This window comes from Vulpes vulpes, chromosome 12 (assembly GCF_048418805.1).
Source record: "Vulpes vulpes isolate BD-2025 chromosome 12, VulVul3, whole genome shotgun sequence".
NCBI lineage: Eukaryota > Metazoa > Chordata > Mammalia > Carnivora > Canidae > Vulpes > Vulpes vulpes.
Genome location: NC_132791.1, coordinates 94,248,609 through 94,266,514, shown reverse-complemented (window position 1 = coordinate 94,266,514; position 17,906 = coordinate 94,248,609). Strand labels below are relative to the sequence as shown.

Sequence of the window (17,906 nt, the reverse complement as noted above, 5' to 3'; positions counted from 1 at the left end):
CCTTGGGAACAGCTTTCTAGATTTACAGGGAATGGGTCTCCAGAGGAAAGGGATTTAGCATAGCCAAGGTCACACAGCTGTGGAGAGAATCCCCACCCACTGCCCTTGTATTCAGATGTGCTCAGGCCTTCGCAGGCGGCGGGGGTCACCCACTGGCACAAGCCTGGGATCCTGGTGGAGGAAGGACCTCACTTGCCAACGGTCCATCAGAACCTTCCACAGCAACACTGAGCTGGGAAAACAAAACCGGGCAAAGAGAGAGAAGGCCGGGAGAAGGACAAAATAAGGCAGAGGTAAAGTGATTCTTTTTTCTAGATTCTAGATTGTTGGATCTAGAAGCTCATCTTTAAATTAGAAAATATAATCAGTGACAAAGGCGACTTCTGCAAGTAGGAACTTCATGTACATTCTTGATACTTTTTAAATTTTATTTTATTTTTTACTTAAAGTCAATTAATTAACACGAATGTATTATTGGTTTCAGAGGTAGAGCTCAGTGATTCATCAGTCTTACATAAGATCCAGTGCTCGTTCCATCCATCATTCCATCCTCCTTAATGCCTATCACCCAATTACCCCCGTCCCCTACACCCCTCCCCTCCAGCGACCCTCATTCTTGATACTTTTTAATGGGAAGTGAAGGAGAGAAAATAAAACCCAAACACCTTGACTTATAACCATAGTAGAAGTGTTTTCTTTGCAGACATGTGCAAAATATGAGCATTTCAATGGAAATGAAATGTCTGGAAAAGGAGGAGAATAGATGCCATTTCCTTCCAGGGGAGACTCGTCCTACAGCAAGACCAGCTGATGGGGCACCTGACTCAAGTCCTGAGAACTGTGGAAACAAACAGCAAATGTGAATCCTTGGTGGGGACCTATCTCCTCTCTGGTGTGGTGGAATCACACCAGGTCACTGGACATTATTTGGAATTCTATATTATTAATGCCCTGCATCACCTCCATAGGTCATTGTAAGAAATTCATGAAGATGGAAGGCTCCAAGGAGAATTTTAAATTTCTCACATGAAGATAGTGTGAGAAATATGTGATGATAATCAGAAAAATAATTGTGGCTGGGAAGAAAAGGGACGGGAATCACATGTGGCTTGAAATTCTTTTCCCCACGATATTTATGTATAAATAAATATATTTATTTGAACACAAAAGGTATCATTTTTGGAATGCCTAGTTTAAAAGGAAAACTCACCCAGTTCCTTCTGGCTGGTGCAGACGCCCAGAAGATACTGGGATTCTCAACCCGGAAGACCAGCACTGTCAGAGGTGTGTCCGAATCTGGAAGCAGGGTAGGTGACAAAGAGTGTGTAATTTGCACATTTGTCAATAGCAAGGATGTTTTAAAAGGTGTTAAAAAAAAAAAAAAAAAAGAAAAGCAAACAAATAATCCCACCAATTTAAGGCCTGGCTATTTAAAGCCTGGTCGAGCCCAGCAGTGTTCTCATCTTCTATAGGACCTTGTTCAGAGGGGGAAATCTCAGGCCCCTCCCAGACCTAGAGCAGCAGAATCTGGGATTTATCAGGATCCCCCGGGGTGATTCATATGCACATGAAAGTTTGAGAAACTTTGAAGACCCTTTGCCGTGTGTAGCCAACAAATTCCTCCCAAAGCCCACCACCGGGTGTTGGAAAAGGAGTTTCATTATCAACTAGGATATTGGAGATTTTGGGGGGCGGGGGAGGTGAAATAGCTGACAAAAGCCAAGTGGCTTTTCCTGGCAGCGCCTCTTGAAATAAGCTGCCATCCCCCTTTTTTGTATTGTGCACAGTCCTAATTACTCTAGCTACTTTGCACTAACATTTGTGACAATTCAATCAGACCTTTGTTATTTTCTCTTAAACTTTAGGATGTGACATTTGGCCAGCATTTCTTAGCTACTGTGAACACAAGTGCCTTTAATCTCTCCCTATAGAGGACACCTCTACACACTGTGACAAATTTATAATCAGTGGGGTTGGCTTCGTCACTTGTTATCCTGTGACCCCATTTACATGTGTTAACGGGGCCCACCTGAGAATCCTTTCAGGGCTGTATAATGACATGTCCTAGCTGGTTTGCTGGACTCCTTCCCTATTTGGGGGCATTTCTAATCCCCCACTCTTAAAAATGGTACTGTGAATTGCTGTGCACATTACTGACTCCCCCCCCCCCGCCCCCCCTGCCTTTCATGTTATTTCCTGGGGATATATTTACAAGGGGATAAAGCATGGTTCCTGATTCCAAGGATCTTCCATGATTGTGTGCGGGGCAGATGTGCAGGGTCACACAGTTGGACAAGGGCTGGACAGGGGAGCGCTAGATACTGGACACTCTGCCCTCCAGGCGCACTCACCCCCCACCCCCCCCCCCCCCCGCCCTGCTCTGAGCTCCAGGCTGCTGGCCATTCACAGTCCTACCCTTGCCTCCTGGTGTCCACGGTGCTGATGAGCAGGAGGCTCCAGCGGGAGATGGGAGAATGAGGAGAGGAAGGACACCCTCCCTGCCAGGCCACAGGGTGTGAGCCCATGTGCACCTCTACCAAGCTTCTGTTGGGAGTCTTCTCTGCACCCCAGGAACCCCTTCTTTTCTTTCTTCCTTCAAGCAGAGCTGGTTGTGGTTTCCTTGTGCTAGCCCGGAGTGCTCCACCTTCCTCTGTTGGCTTTCAGTCACCCTGCCTACACCTTTGTAAATGGTCTGTCCCCACAGTCTCCTCCCTGACCTGCTTAGACTGCACCTTCTATTTGCAACCAGGAGCATAAGTGATAAGCCAGGGTGCTGTGGGGCCACTGACAGGGACTCTAACCAATGCAGGGTGGGCATACGGCAGATTTGCCAGAGCGTGTGCTAAGCTGGAACCTCAAGGCAAGGACAAGTTTGGGCGGGGAGGGGGGTGCAGGAGGCAAAGGACACATCAAGCATGAAACAGGAAAAGTGAGGAGAACTGGTGTTCCCCAGATCCTCAGAGAGATTCAGGATGGTTGAGGCATGGGAAGACATGCAGTGGGGGAGCAAGGTGGTCTCACATACTTCTGTAAATTAGGCCATGTCTGTAAGAACTTCATGCAGCTATTCAATGCTGTGTTCACAAAGACATTTTTTAAGATTTTATTTATTTATTCATGAGAGACACAGAGAGAGAGAGAGGCAGAGACACAGGCAGAGTGAGAAGCAGGCTCCCTACAGGAAGCTGGATGTGGGACTTGATCCTGGGACCTTGGGATCACGCCCTGAGCAGAAGGCAGATGCTCAACCACTGAGCCACCCAGGCGTCCCTCACAAAGACTTTTTAATGACCTAATTAACATCCATTCAACAAATAAGCTCCTTGTGCATCTGCCAGGCATTGTGCTAGGTACCAGAGATGGTGGGAACACAGAGCTCCTGATTCCATACCTCAATCACACCAGAAAATGCCTATGGCATGACAATAGTGAAGAAGGCAATAAAATTGCTTATCTACATAGATTCCATATGATTGCAAATCACAGGGGAAAAACCGGGAGAAAATACACTAACAAGCCAATTGGAGCTATCTTTAGGGAACAGAATTATTAGTTGTTCTTATTTTTTTCTTTATATTTTTCTTTGTTTTCCAGGTCAGATTTTTTTTTTGTCAATGTTTTGTTTTTTAAATAAGGATTATTTTTAAAATGATAATTAAAAAACAAATTTTTTTTAAATTATTTTTAAAATTTTGGCTTCAGATAATTCTCTCTTTATAAAAGATGAAAGCGAAAAAAAAGAAAAAAAAGAAAAAAGAAAAAAAAAAAAGATGAAAGCATCTAATAATAATTGCGAAATACTGTGTTGTGTGTCTTATTCAAAGTTTTCACCCAGTGTATTATTCACAGGTGCCTATGAAACTCTGTCTTCAAGACAAACCAAAAGAAGACAAGGAAATAAGTTCTTGGGTTTTTAAGAAGGTGCGGTAAGCCAAGGGGATTAATTGGACGACCCGCATCTGCTTCTCAAGCTCCATTTCCTACTACCTCATTCACCTGGGCGGGCCCATGACTTCAGCTGGTATCTGCTCCACAGGTTTCTCCCCAAAGTCTGGTGAGGGATCTTACCGGCTTCCACCCTCAACTCCACCCTTGTCGTTCAGGCTCACGTTGACATTTTGATTGATGACAGCTGGCAATCTGCTTTCCTCAACCTGCTTTTACTTCCTGGACTCTACTTGAGCACTCCCCCATCTCCTTCAGGAATGACACACTCACCTCCACCCCTCATTGTAAGGCCCTGGTTTCCATCTTGCTGTGTGCCCTGCCCCATGATGTATAAGTGACTTCTCCAAGCTGACACCCTCCAGGGCCTCCAGAGGATACAGCAGGTCATCCAAGTTTGACATCCATTGAGAACTGTGGAATTTTCATTGCCAGCTGATAGCAACAATTTTTTTTTAAAGATGTTATTTATTTATTCATGAGAGATACAGAGAGAGAGAGACAGAGATGTAGGCAGAGGGAGAAGCAGGCTCCATGCAGGGAGCCCAATGTGGGACTCCATCCCAAGAATCCAGGATCCAAAGGCAGATGCTCAACCACTGAGCCACCCAGGTGCCCCCAAAAGCAACAATTTTTAAAGTGGGGCTCTTAAAAGAGCCATCTGATGATGGTCACCAGAGGGGAAGGGAGTGGGGGGATGGGTGAAATAGGGGGCAGGATTAAGGAGGGCACTTGTCATGAGCACCGAGTGATGTAGGGAAGGGTTGAATCACTATATTGTACACCTGAAACTAATTTAGCACTGTGCACTAACTGGAATTAAAATAAAAACTTAAAAAATAACAAAATGTAAAAAATAAAATAAAGTGGGACCCTTAATGAGAGGCTTATTTGAAGAGGGGCAAATACTACTAATGTTAGAGAAAAACAGGCAGTTGATAAAATTCAGGAGCTATTCCTAATTTTTTTAAGTGTGATAAAAACCTATTTACCAAAATCCAATGATAGACATTAAACTAAACAAATACCAAAGCTACCATTCAAATTTGGACTAAGACATACAATACACATGCCTCCCTCATCAAAATTATTCAGTTTACTTTTACGAGTTCTAGCTGATGTGATAAAACAAGAAAATTAAGGAGAATAACTATTAGAAGAAATAAGAATATATACAATGATTGTATACTTAGAACACCAAGAGTCAATTTTTAAAACCTATTATAGGTACTAGAATTTGACAAGGTAGCTACATATAACAAATGCACAGAAGTCAAAAGCTCTTAATTATTCTACCAATAACCAGTTTAAAACAGAAATGGAGTTGCAGGATATAAGATGACTATACAAAAATCAATCACTTGCCTATATACCAGCAATGAATAAGTGAAATTGGGAATTAAAAATACATTACCATTTATATTAGCACCCCAAGAATGAAATATTTAGGTATAAATCTAACAAAAGATATAAAATATCTATATGAGGAAAACTACAAAACTCTGGTAAACAAAAGCAAAAAATAACTAAATAAATGGAAAGATATCCCATGCTCATGAATAGGAAGACTCAATATTGTCAAAATGTTAGTTCTTCCCAATTTGATCTATAGGTTCAATACAATCCCAATCAAAATCCCAGTAAATTATTTTGTGCTTAACAAAATGGATTCTAAAGTTTATATGAAGAATCAAAAGACCCAGAATAGCCAACACTATATTAAAGGAAGAGAACAAAAATAGATGATTGACACTTCCCAACTTCAAGATTTACTATAAAGCCATAGTAATCAAAATGTGTGGCACTGGCAAAAGAATAGACAAATAGGGATCCCTGGGTGGCTCAGTGGTTTGGTGCCTGCCTTGGGCTCGGGTCATGATCCTGGAGTCCTGGGATCGAGTCCCACATCGGGCTCCCTGCATGGAGCCTGCTTCTCCCTCTGCCTGTGTCTCTGCTCTCTCTCTCTCTCTCTGTCTCTCATGAATAAATAAATAAAATCTTTAAAAAAAAAAAAAGAATAGACAAATAGATCAACAACATAGAGAGCCTAGAAATAGACCCACATAAATATAGTCAACTGACCTTTGACAAAGGAGCAAAGATATCCAATAGAATAAGGACAGTCTTTTCAACAAATGGTGCTGGACCAACTAGACATCACAAGCAAAAACAAACAAACAAACAAACAAACAAAAAACCCTAGACCTTATATCCCTCATAAAAACAAATTCAAAATAGATCCCAGACATAAATGTAAAATGCAAAACTATAAAACTCCTAAACGATAACATAAAACTAGATGACCTTGGACATGGTTGGATGACTCTTTAGATACAGCACCAAAAGCATGATCCATGAAAGAATTGATACACTAGACTTTATTAAAATTAAAATCTCTGGCTCTGCAAAAGAGTGTCAAGAGAATGAGAAAGCAAGTCACAGACTGGGAACAAATATTTGCAAAAGACGTATCTGATAAAGGACTGTTAACCAAAATACACAAAGAACTCTTAAAACTCAGCAATAAGAAAACAAACAACCTGGTTTAAAAATGAGTCAAAGACCTTAATGGACACTTCACCAGTGAAATTATCTACATGGGAAATAAGCATATGAAGACGTGTTCCACATCATGTCATTAGGGAAACGCGAATCAAAACAATAACCTAGTAGACTGGTCAAAATTCAGAGTATTGACAATACCAAATGCTGGTAGGATGTGGAGCAAGAAGAATTCTCATTTGTTCCTGGTAGGGATATAGAATAATATAGCTACTTAAACTTTGGAAGACACTCCGGCAGTTTCTTACAGAAGTAAACATACTCAAAGAAAAAAAAAAAAAAAGAAGAAGTAAACATACCCTTGCCTTATAATCCAGCAATTACACTCCTTGATATCTACCAAAATGAGTTGAGGATATACGCGTACACAAAAACCTGCACATGGATGTTTGTAGCAGCTTTATTCATAATCGTCAAAATTTGGAAGCAACCAAAATTTGGAAGATGTCCCTTAGTAGGTGAATGGAAAAATAAACTCTGGTCCATCCAGACAATGGAATATTATTCAGCACTAAAAGGAAATGAGCTATCAAGCCATGAAAAGACACAGAGAAACTTTGGATGCATATTACTAAATGAAAGAAGCCAATCTGAAAAGTCTACATCTTATATGACTCCAACACTATGATATTCTTGAAAGATATCACTGGAAACAGTAGTACTAGATATAGTAAAAAGATCAGGAATTGCCAAGTAGGGGAGGGATGACTGGCGGGGCACAGATTTTTAGGGCAGTGAAAATACTCCGTATGATACTATAATGATGCCTCCATGTCATTAGACATTTGCCCAAACCCACAGAATGCACAATACCAGGAGCGAACCCTGAAGTAAACTATGGACTTTGAGTGATGATGATACGTCAGTGCAGGTTCATCAATCATAACAAAAGTCCCACTCTGGTGGGGGATGTTGATCATGGAGGAGGCTGTGCATGTATGGGGGCAGAGTATATCAGTAATCTCTGTGCCTTCCTCTCAAACTTGCTGTGAACCTAAAACTTCTCTAAAATAAATAAATGCTCAGAAGGTTAAGCATCGGCTTTTGGGTCAGGCCCTGATCTCCAGGTCCTGGGATGGAGCCCCATGTCAGGCTTCCCGCTCAGAGAAGAGCCTGCTTCTCCCTCTCCCTCCACCCCTCCCCCTGCTCCTGCTCTCTCTGTCAAATAAATAAGTAAATAAAATATATAATATAAAATAAATAAATATACAAAATCTTAAGGAAATAGAAAAGTCATCTTATTCATAATAGAAGAGAAAACACAGGTATCTTTGAATAAATGTAACAAGAAACATATGCAGTTTAAACTAAGTAAGCCATGGAATTTTACTGAAAGACATAAAACAAAATGATCCTGGATGGAAAAACAATGAAATAAAATGTATCTTCTGAAATTAGTATAATGATTTATTAAAAATACTAATCAGAACACTAAGAAAATGTTTACATGCTAGATAAGATCATCTGAACATTTCTATGAAGAATACATGTACAGAACCCGCCAAAAATGGTTTGAAACAAATGGTAAGGGAGCTTGTCCTTCCATGTATTAAAATTAATGATTAAAACCATGATAAACACTGTAGAATTGGCATAAGAACAACGCCAAATAGACATATAGATCAATGTAAAAGAACAGAGAAAAAAAAATGAACAGAGACCCCAGAAGCAGAGACAAGGGTGTACAGGAATTTTAACTATATGATAAAGAAAGTATATTAAATTAATCCAATATCAATAATGGATTATTTCATAAATGATGTTGGTATAACTGGAAAGCACCTAGAAAACAAATTAATTAAATGCCCCTTTCTCCATATCATATTGAAAAATAAATTCTGGGCAGCCCAGGTGGCTCAGCGGTTTAGCGCTGCCTTCGGCCCAGGGCGTGATCCTGGGGATCCGGGATGGAGTCCCATATCGGGCTCCCTGCATGGAGCCTGCTTCTCCCTCTGCCTATGTCTCTGCCTCTCTCTCTCTCTCCCTCTGTGTCTCTCATGAATGAATAAATAAAATCTTTAAAAAAAAATCCAAGACAGAATAAGAATTTTACCATCAAAAATAAACAATAAATTTTTAGAATCAAATACTTACAGGGTAAGTTTGCTTGAAATAGAGAAGGTGTTAGGCAAAGCAAAAATCTCAAAAGTGAAAAAAGAAAGATTGAGAGATCTGACTGCAAATATTTTGCCATGGCATCTGCATCACCGAAGACATCACGAAGTCAAAAGATGAACAGACACTGGAAGAAAATATTTGTTATCATTTTGACAGCCTTGGAGTTAATGTCACTAATTTTTTTAGTCATATAAGTTAACAATAAAAATAGAAGCAACCAAAAAAATATGAAAAATAATATATAAGCACACAGTCATATGAGAAAAAAATGCAAATGACTGATAGTTTACAGAAAAAATGCTCAGTCTCACTAGTGATCAGAGAATTCTAAATGGAGACAATAATGCGATAACTGACAAGCTGAAGCAGCATCAGTCTTTGTAAGAATGTGAAGAAATGGGCATTCTTAAGCATAGCTGGTGGTGGTGTGAATTTCTCTGCTTTTGGAAAATTAAACTTGTTTCAACATATGTTAAAGTTAAATTTGGGCATATCCAGCAATCCCACTTCAAGACACATACTCTGCAGAAATAAAAACTTCCGTACTTATACACACAGGATTTTTGGTGGCAGTATTGTCTATAACAGTAAAAAAAAAAAAAAAAAAAAAGAGAGAGAGAAACAATTGAAAAGTCTATCCACAGGAATAAATAAATCATAGCAAATTTTTGCATATATTATGCAACTCAAATGATTTAAGTCTCAATACATAGATCTGGGAAGATTTCCATGATATATTGCTAAGTGAAAAACAAATTGCAAAAACAATAAGTAAAATACGACTCCACTGCTTTAATATAAAACAATCTGGCATATGATTTGCACTTCCATATAATCAGAAATCAAAAGGATTCACCTCCAATTCTGTGATGATAGGAGAGAAGCCAGAAGAAGAGGGATAAGTTTTTTGCCCTGCTCTGTATTGTTTACAACTGTCTCAGTCAATATGTGGTCCTTTTATAATAATAAAAACAAATTATAAAAGGCCTAGAGAATTGTGTGCCAGGTAGAAAGAGGACACAATGGTTTTTTTTGTTTGTTTGTTTTTGGTTTTTGGTTTTTTTCTTCTTTTTTTTTTTCACAATGGTTTTTATACCAATGGCACAAAGCCACAGCAAAGCTGGAGGCTAGATCCAGCTCTGGTGTGGGGAGAGAGAGGACCTGAAAGCCACCAAGTTGCTGTGAGGCTTCTGACCTAGAGATCCGAAGTGTGTTCCCTGAGTTAGTGCCCCACACAGCACCAGGCCACCAGGCCACTAGACCACCAGTCCCAAATGCACAAATAGCTCCCAGGTCTGCAGGGCAGGGAGGGTGACCCCAGACCAGCACTTGAGATTCTGTTCTTCACTTCAAGGTCACTCCTTCACCCCCAAGGTCACACTGTGAGACCCTTGGTTTGGCTTCCAAGTCTACCTTTCCCTTAACCTCTTTAAAGAAAAATTAAGGGATGCCTGGGTGGCTCAGCAGTTGAGCATCTGCCTTTGGCTCAAGTCATGATCCCAGGTTCTGAGATAGAGTCCCCATTGGACTCCCCGCAGGGAGCCTGCTTTTCTCCTTCTGTCTATGTGTCTGCCCCTCTCTCTGTGTGTCTCTCATGAATAAATAAATAAAATTAGGAAGAAGAAAGAAAGAAAGAAAGAAAGAAAGAAAGAAAGAAAGAAAGAAAGAAAGAAAGAAAGAAGAAAGAAAGAAAGAAAAGAGAAAGAAAAGAAAAGAAAAAAAAAAGAAAAGAAAAGATTCAACCTGGGGCAGTTGGCTGGCTCAGTTGGTAGAGCATGTGACTCTTGACTTTGGGATCATGAGTTCGAGCCCCACACTGGGTATAGAGATGACTTAAATAAAATATCTTTTTTAAAAAAGAAAGAAAAATTAAACCTTAGGCTCTTATAAACTACCCTAATAAACTCAAACTCATGCTATGAAATTCCTTTGGAGAAATAAATAATTAATGCCTTGAGACTTGGAAACATTTTGTTTACTCAAAGCTGTGTGCTAGTTAATAGACCTTTGGCTTATCCTTGACTTGTTTGAGGACTTGCCGGTTAACCTACTGTAGACATGGCTACTCATAAACTGAGGAGGGAGGTCAGAATTCATAACAGGACTCACTTAAAAAAAAAATATATATATATATATATATGTATATATGGCAATTTACCTCACTTGATTATCCATTTGTTAAATTTTAATTAAAGGGAAATCTGAGACTCACACAAAGAGAGGAGCCTTTTATGGAGACTTCCATCTGGGGAGCAGATTTATGAGGCCTCTTGAGATCCAGAATAACTTAACTGTGATGAAGCACAAGGCAAGACTACCCCTCCTCCTCCATCCCAACAAACTGAGCGTGTAGGGCACGGAGAACTGCAAAGCAGAAAGATCCCCAGATGGAAGGGTTCATGAGGCATTATGGTTGAGGCCTGAATAAAGCCAAACTTTTTAGAGTGAGTTCAATAGAACTATTCTTTATGAACTGATATATTTTCTTTTCTTTTCTTTTCTTTTCTTTTCTTTTCTTTTCTTTTCTTTTTTTTTTTTAAAGACTTCTCAACCAGGCGGCTGCTTAGGGCTTTGGAAGCTCAGTCTGAAATACAGGGAGGGAAGTGACAGAGAGTGATGCAGCAGGGCAGCTGCCAGTCTCAAGTGAACATGTGCACAATGTTATAAAGGAGCAGAAGAGCTGGGAGCCCCACATGGCGCAGGAATGGGTCACTCCACTCTCCACAAACCACGTGTTGGCGAGCAAACAGAAAGATCAATGGCTCGGTGTGCCCTGAAGAGGAATTAAAAGTAGACAATTTGGGACGCCTGGGTGGCTCAGTCAGTTAAGCGTCTGCCTTCGGCTCAGGTCATGATTCTGAGGTCCTGGGATTGAGTCCCACATCCTGCTCACTGCTCGCAGGGAGTCTGCTTCTGCTTCTCCCTCTCCCCGTCCCTCTGACCCTCCTCTCTGCTGTGCTCTCATTTGCTCTCTCCCTCTCAAATCAATAAATTCAAAAATCTTTTTAAAAAATTAAAAAGTGGGGGCACGTGGGAGGCTCAGGTGGTTAAGCTTCTGCCTTCGGCTCAGGTCATGATCCCAGGATCCTGGGATCAAGCCCCGCATCAGCTCCCTGCTCAGAGGGGAGTCTGCTTCTCCCTCTCCCTCTGCCCATCCCCCCACCACCTTGTTCATGCTTGCTCTGTCACCCTCTCAAATAAATAAATAAAATCTTAAAAGAAAAATTTAAAAAGTGGACATTTTAATAGCAAGATTCAAAGCAGGATTCTCTCTCAAATCAATAAATTTAAGAATCTTTTAAAAATTTTTAAAAGTAGACAACTTAATAGCAAGATTCAAAGTAGCTTTTCCCACAAGCTTATCATCAGAAAGATTTTTCTAATCATTTTTTTCTTGGCTTTACAATAGAGTAATGAAAGAGGACCCCCAAATCCTAGTCTGGGATACTGGAAAGACTATGAATTCTCAAAACGAACAATGACACAGATGTGAAAATAAGCTGACAAGATTGAAATCTGTAGCAGCATTATTCCCAACAGCCAGAAGGTGAGAACAACGTAAGCTCCCATCAGCTGATGAACAGAAAAACAAAATGTGATTTGTACATACAACAAAATGCAATTCAGCCTACAAAAGGAAGGAACTTCTAACACAGGCTACAACTTGGGTGAATCTTGAGGGCATGACATTCAGTGAACTAAGCCAGCCACAAAAAGGACAAATACTATATGATTCCACTTATAAGAGGTCCCTATAGTAGTCAAAATCGTAGAGCAGAAAGTAGCATCATGGTTACCAGGGGCTGGGAAAAGAAGAGAAATAAGGAATTAGTGTTTAATGGCTACCAAGTTGGGGATGATGAAATAGTTCTGGAGACGGATGGTGGTCATGGTCAAAGTGAACGTGAATGTACCTAATCCCACTGACCCGTATGCTCAAAATTAGTGGAAATGGTATTTTTTAGCACAATTAAAAAAAAAAAAAAAAAAAACAGGCAAGGCTACATTCTTCATGAATTCACCAAGCCCGGCTAAAGGATCTCTCCCAGGCTCAGGACATGTGTGCAAGTAAACCTTAACATCAAGAAAACGGAATGAATGATCCAATTCAGGTTGCCTCCCTGCTGCCAAACACCTCAATGAAAATGGAAGAAGTCAGCACACTCAATTATTTAAATATCTCAATCACAAGGTCCAGAGTCCCAAAGACGGATTATATGCTCCAAAATCTGACTTTCCTTCTGCGCTAACTTAACATCCCCACTCTCATCACATTTTCCTGTGGCCAAAAAACACGTTTGCAAATAATCAATTCAAACGTTTTCAGGATCGCCCGCTCGTACTGTATTCAGTATAACCTTGACCCCAAGCACCTTCAGAAGACACCAAACTGTAGCTTCTCTGAGCCTTGCTACTCTTCCTTCTGAGGGAATGTGTCAGGTGAAGACAGGCTTCCTTCATTCAGGCGACAAGGAAAACCCAGCAAGAGACCGAGAAGGGAAGTCTCTGTCCCAAGGGTGATGCCCTTGGTCAACGGTGAAGTTAAAAATCAACCCAGTTCTCCAGAACTTTCAGTGCATGAAACAGCGCCTGGTGGTGTGGGGTAGTAGGAAAAGCCAGACAAAGGTGCATTTTAATCCTAACTCTGCCACGGAATTTAATTATGTGATCTTGAGCCACAGCAAGGGTCTGAACCTTGTACGCTCGGACGTCAAGTGGGGGAAATAATTGTAGCTTCACGGGGCCGAGTTCTCAGTGGAGGAGCCTGGGGGAGGGAGGCTCCCCTCTCACCCTCCCCGCACCTTTGCAGAGTCCTCCCGGGGGTGGAGGAGCAGATCACAGTTGACACTTTTTCATTGCCTCTAGTAGTTATAATACATTCTGCAGCCAACAGAGGACCATCATCATTGTAGCTTTGGGAGGATTTAATAAGGAAAAACCTTGAGCTCATCTGGCAAAGTACCTAAGATGCAGTCAATATTATTAATATTAGCTTCCCACTGGTCTCTAAACAAAGTGCCTTCGAATTAAGTCCCTTCGGATCAAGGTCTATAATACTTTTTGCATCCCTTGAAATCTTTGCCTTCAAAACTCCTACATATAAAACACGGAGTTTGCCTTTTCCAGGTCCGCATGTGTTCTCTGTGATATTTCCTGATTCCTGAGCATCTTCTACGTGCAAGGGAGGTGGGCCTGGCAGACTGCTGTTGCTTTCTGAGGCTGTGGAAACTAGACCTGGAGCAAAAGGACTTGTTTCCCCCGGGGGTTGGGGGGGGGACAGGTGAACCCAGGTGAGTGGATGTGGCCCAGCCCCTAGCCAAGCAAGTGGAAGACTGAGGGCTGAAATGACCCCAGATCTGGGGGAAGAAGGACCTGGGAGCTTGTCCACTGGCTCTTTTGTAGCCATAACTCATATTTCCTTTGCATTCTTGGGCGGCTTGGAAGTAAGCCAAACTGAGAGAACGTTACCCCAATTTAACTCCAAACCTAACTTCTCTGGGTCTCCATTTCTTTGTCTGTAAAATAGAAGAAGAAAAAAAAAAAAACTTGCAGAGGTTTGTGAATAGTAACTGAGGCAAAGCAGGTAACACAAAGCTTAGCAATTGCTCAATGCGTAATAATAAATAATATTACGCAGGAATAAGGCTCAGGCTTGCTGCTCACAGTAATGATGCCTACCATCTCTTGAGCATTTGCTAGATGAAAGGTATGTGCTAAAGGTTCTATATACATATATATCAATCATACATTTTCTCTTAAGTCTCACGGTAACTGTATGTTTTCATAGATGAAAACCCTGGGTGTGGACAGGTGAAAGCCACAGAGGGAGTGATGAGCGATGCCTGGACTTGAAGCCACGACAGCATAGCACCTGGGCAAGAAATTTAATCCACACTTACTGAGTATATAACAGTGATGCCCAGTTCGCCTCCCTCCCAAAGCATGAGGGTCCCCTGGGGTGATGTCTGTCTAAGAAGGTGGCCAAGTACAAGGTGAAGTCATTATTAAAAAGCACGATCCTGGGATCCCTGGGTGGTGCAGCAGTTTAGTGCCTGCCTTTGGCCCAGGGCGCGATCCTGGAGACCCGGGATCGAATCCCACGTCGGGCTCCCAGTGCATGGAGCCTGCTTCTCCCTCTGCCTGTGTCTTTGCCTCTTCCTCTCTCTCTCTCTCTCTCTCTCTCTCTCTCTCTCTCTCTGTGACTATCATAAATAAATAAAAATTTAAAAAAAAATAAAATAAAAAAAAAAATAAAAAAATAAAAAGCACGATCCTGCTTAGAAATAGCTCAGTCCAGAGGAAGACACAAATCACTATAACCCAGTGTAGGAAACCGTCCTCCATGAGAGTGGTACCACTGCTGGACAAAGGGACTTGAAAAGAATACATTTAGGGGCACCTGGGTGGTGCAGCTGGCTAAGCATCTGCCTTCAGCTCAGGTCATGATCTCAGGGTCCTGGGATCAAGCCCCGAGGTGGGCTCCCTGCTCAGTGGGGAGTCTGCTTCTCCCTCTCCCTCTGCTCATGCTCTGTCTCTTTAACTCAAATGAATAAATTTAAAAATAAAAAAATAAACAATAAAAGAATACATTTACTTTGCCATTAGTGCATTTCGGTAGGAGAGGCTGTACGAGAAATAGCTACGACATAAACACGTGACCTCTTTGTACTTGCTTTGAATGATGTGGCATTCAGACAACTGGGCCTCCGGAACGAGTTGCCATTTACCTACAGGACAGCGAGGCGCTCACCAGGACTGCCTCGTGAAGGCCCCTCCTGCTCCTGGCAGCCCTGGGAATGGGAAGCCTGGTAAAGGCAGAGGCTGGAATGTCTAATCCGGTGTCAGACTGAGGAGGGGCCTCCAAGACCCCAGGGTCCCTCCCCTCCCCCTGCCTCCAGCCAACACTCGCCACCCCTGATTGGGATGGCTGCTCGGTGGCCCTTCAGCCTCTGTTGGAATATTCTCCAAGGACTCACCACCCACAGGCACCCCCTCCTTCTATCACTATGCTGTGGCTTCTGATGAGAAACACTAGGTAAGCCCCTCGGGCAAGAGTCTTCTTTGAAGTGGCTTTAGGAGTACGTTCACAGATGAGGTGCTCTTGCCAGCACTTGGGAGTTTACAAGTGAGAATGGAATTCTCTTCATTTGAAAACAGGGCCCGATGCGTGTGTTATGTGTGAGGGCCCCTTCTCCATGCAGACATGGTGGTTTTGTGGTCTGCTGCACGTGGATCCATCTGCACTTGCCCCCTATGGCCTTGGTCAGTCCGTCACTGACATTCATCCCACAGCTGAGGCCTGCAGACCCTTCCCTGCAAGCCCAGCCCAGCCGTGGTAGCCAGGAGCAGGACAGACCCCAGGCAGGAGGGATTTAGGGGTGGTTAGCCCAATCACCTGGCACGTATTGCCATGTCCCTCTACCCTATCCAGCGCCACCTAACCCTTCGCCCAGCTATGGTCTTGTGGGCTGCTCCAGATACCACACACTTACCCTTTCAGGTCTGGAAAATGAAATCTCATCTCACTCTCTGGAAATCCTGGAAACTTCTGGAAACCTGCCCAGGTATGCTAGTTCTTCTCAAATTCCCCTAGGACAGGGGGGTCTGCTTTGCTTTTGCAAGGTATGGTGCGTGCTACTCTGAGGACCTGCCATGCCCTCTGGCAGCCCGGACACCTGCTCTGCACCAGATCGCCTCACCACCTTGGTCCCAGTTTGCTAGACTAGCCTGAGAGGCGGACTGTGACCCCACCCTTGTGCCCATCCTCAAACAAGGTCTTCATCGTTAAGAATTCTTAAGTATAATACACAGGAGGAGAATGCCAAGGAGTGGAGCTGTACACAGGAAGGAGAGAGCAGTACGGGTCACGGCAGTATGGTGGAGCCACAGTTGCAGCAGATGCAAGGGACAGTCGCAGGCAGCAAGAGACCAGAAGCGGAGAGAGGTGGAGGGCCATAAAGGTAGGAGGTTGTACAGGGTGCAGGGCTCCCAGTACCCTCTCCATTTTCTTTTTTTTTTTTTTTTTAATTTTTATTTATTTATGATAGGCACACAGTGAGAGAGAGAGAGAGAGAGGCAGAGACACAGGCAGAGGGAGAAGCAGGCTCCATGCACCGGGAGCCCGATGTGGGATTCGATCCCGGATCTCCAGGATCGCGCCCTGGGCCAAAGGCAGGCGCTAAACCGCTGCGCCACCCAGGGATCCCCCCTCTCCATTTTCAAGGGGGAGAACTATTGCTATAGTAACACTAGACCTTGAAGAGCATCCCTGTCCTCCTTGGGGCCTGTGGAAATGTTCCCCACCTCTCTTCCTTCTCCGGGTCCTCTCTCCCCCAAACGCCCATCCCCTGAGGCAATGCACCTTAGGCTCCTCTCTTCCCAAACTAATTCAGCAATGAGCCCTTCCAGGGAGTTGGGTCCATCTCTGAGACACGGTTGCGCCCATCCCACTGTGTCCATTGAGTCACGCCCAGGCCTGTCCTCAAAGCAAGGCAACCTGAGGCCCTCACCAGCTTCCAGAAACATCAGGATCCCCAGAATAGGAAGACCTGAGCTCTGCAGCTGACCCAGCCTCTTCAGGCGAGTTATGTCCTTCCCTCTGTGGTTATTTCCTTATCTATAAGCCTAAAGTGAGAGTAGCTTCCTCACATACTCACAGGGATGCTGAAAGGCCAAATGAGGTAACAGAAGGGCGAGTTGTTTGAAAGACCAGCAACTGCAGGCAAGTGGAAGGAAGCATGACATTTGTGGTCACTCACTGGCCACCAGTCAGTAGGGAGTGCTCGTCCACCCATGCGGGCATCACGCTCTGTGAATCTCCTTCCCACCTGTCCTTCCTCCTGCCCTCTCTGGGGCTCCTGTCCAGTCCACCCCACCCTGGCACGTGCAAGTCCTTCTGCAGCTGCCTTTTTTGGATAGTAACCCCTGCTCTACTTCATCAGGGCAAGATCCCAAACCTCGTTTCTCATGGCATCCCTTTTGCAGAAGCTGACCTTTCCCCAGAAAAGTCTCACTTCCCTGGGGTCATCACCATCACTCCAAGAGCCAGCAACTTCTCCCAGTCGCAGTGGATTCAAAGGTGAACAAGAGGACAAGGATTCAGACTTTGCCAATTTATACCCTCACTGAGCCCGTCAAACTGCTACCTTTCGCCTCTTTTAAACTTTCACTCCCTGGACTTTATCACACAAGGCACTAGGATTCAACAGCCCGCTCTGGCTCTCACTGACCTCGTTGACCTTCAGGGGATCTGTGGCCAGGGGACTGCTCCAGTATTTCTC

The 17,906-nt window shown here is 43.2% G+C and overlaps 1 long non-coding RNA gene across 2 annotated transcripts in view; it reads right to left on the bottom strand.

Moving 5' to 3' along the window:
- Positions 1–252: 252 nt before the first annotated feature.
- Positions 253–17,906, bottom strand: part of LOC140594644 (uncharacterized) — a 30,643-nt gene continuing 12,989 nt past the window's right edge. Inside the window, exons 1-3 of one of the 2 annotated variants that reach the window (XR_011995698.1) lie at positions 12,999–13,110; positions 1,211–1,296; positions 253–838 (exon numbers count right to left, since the gene is read on the bottom strand). This is a non-coding gene — a long non-coding RNA (uncharacterized lncRNA). Of the gene's footprint in view, positions 839–1,210; positions 1,297–12,998; positions 13,111–17,906 lie in introns of those variants that run through there. The other variant, XR_011995699.1, reaches the window with a different exon arrangement.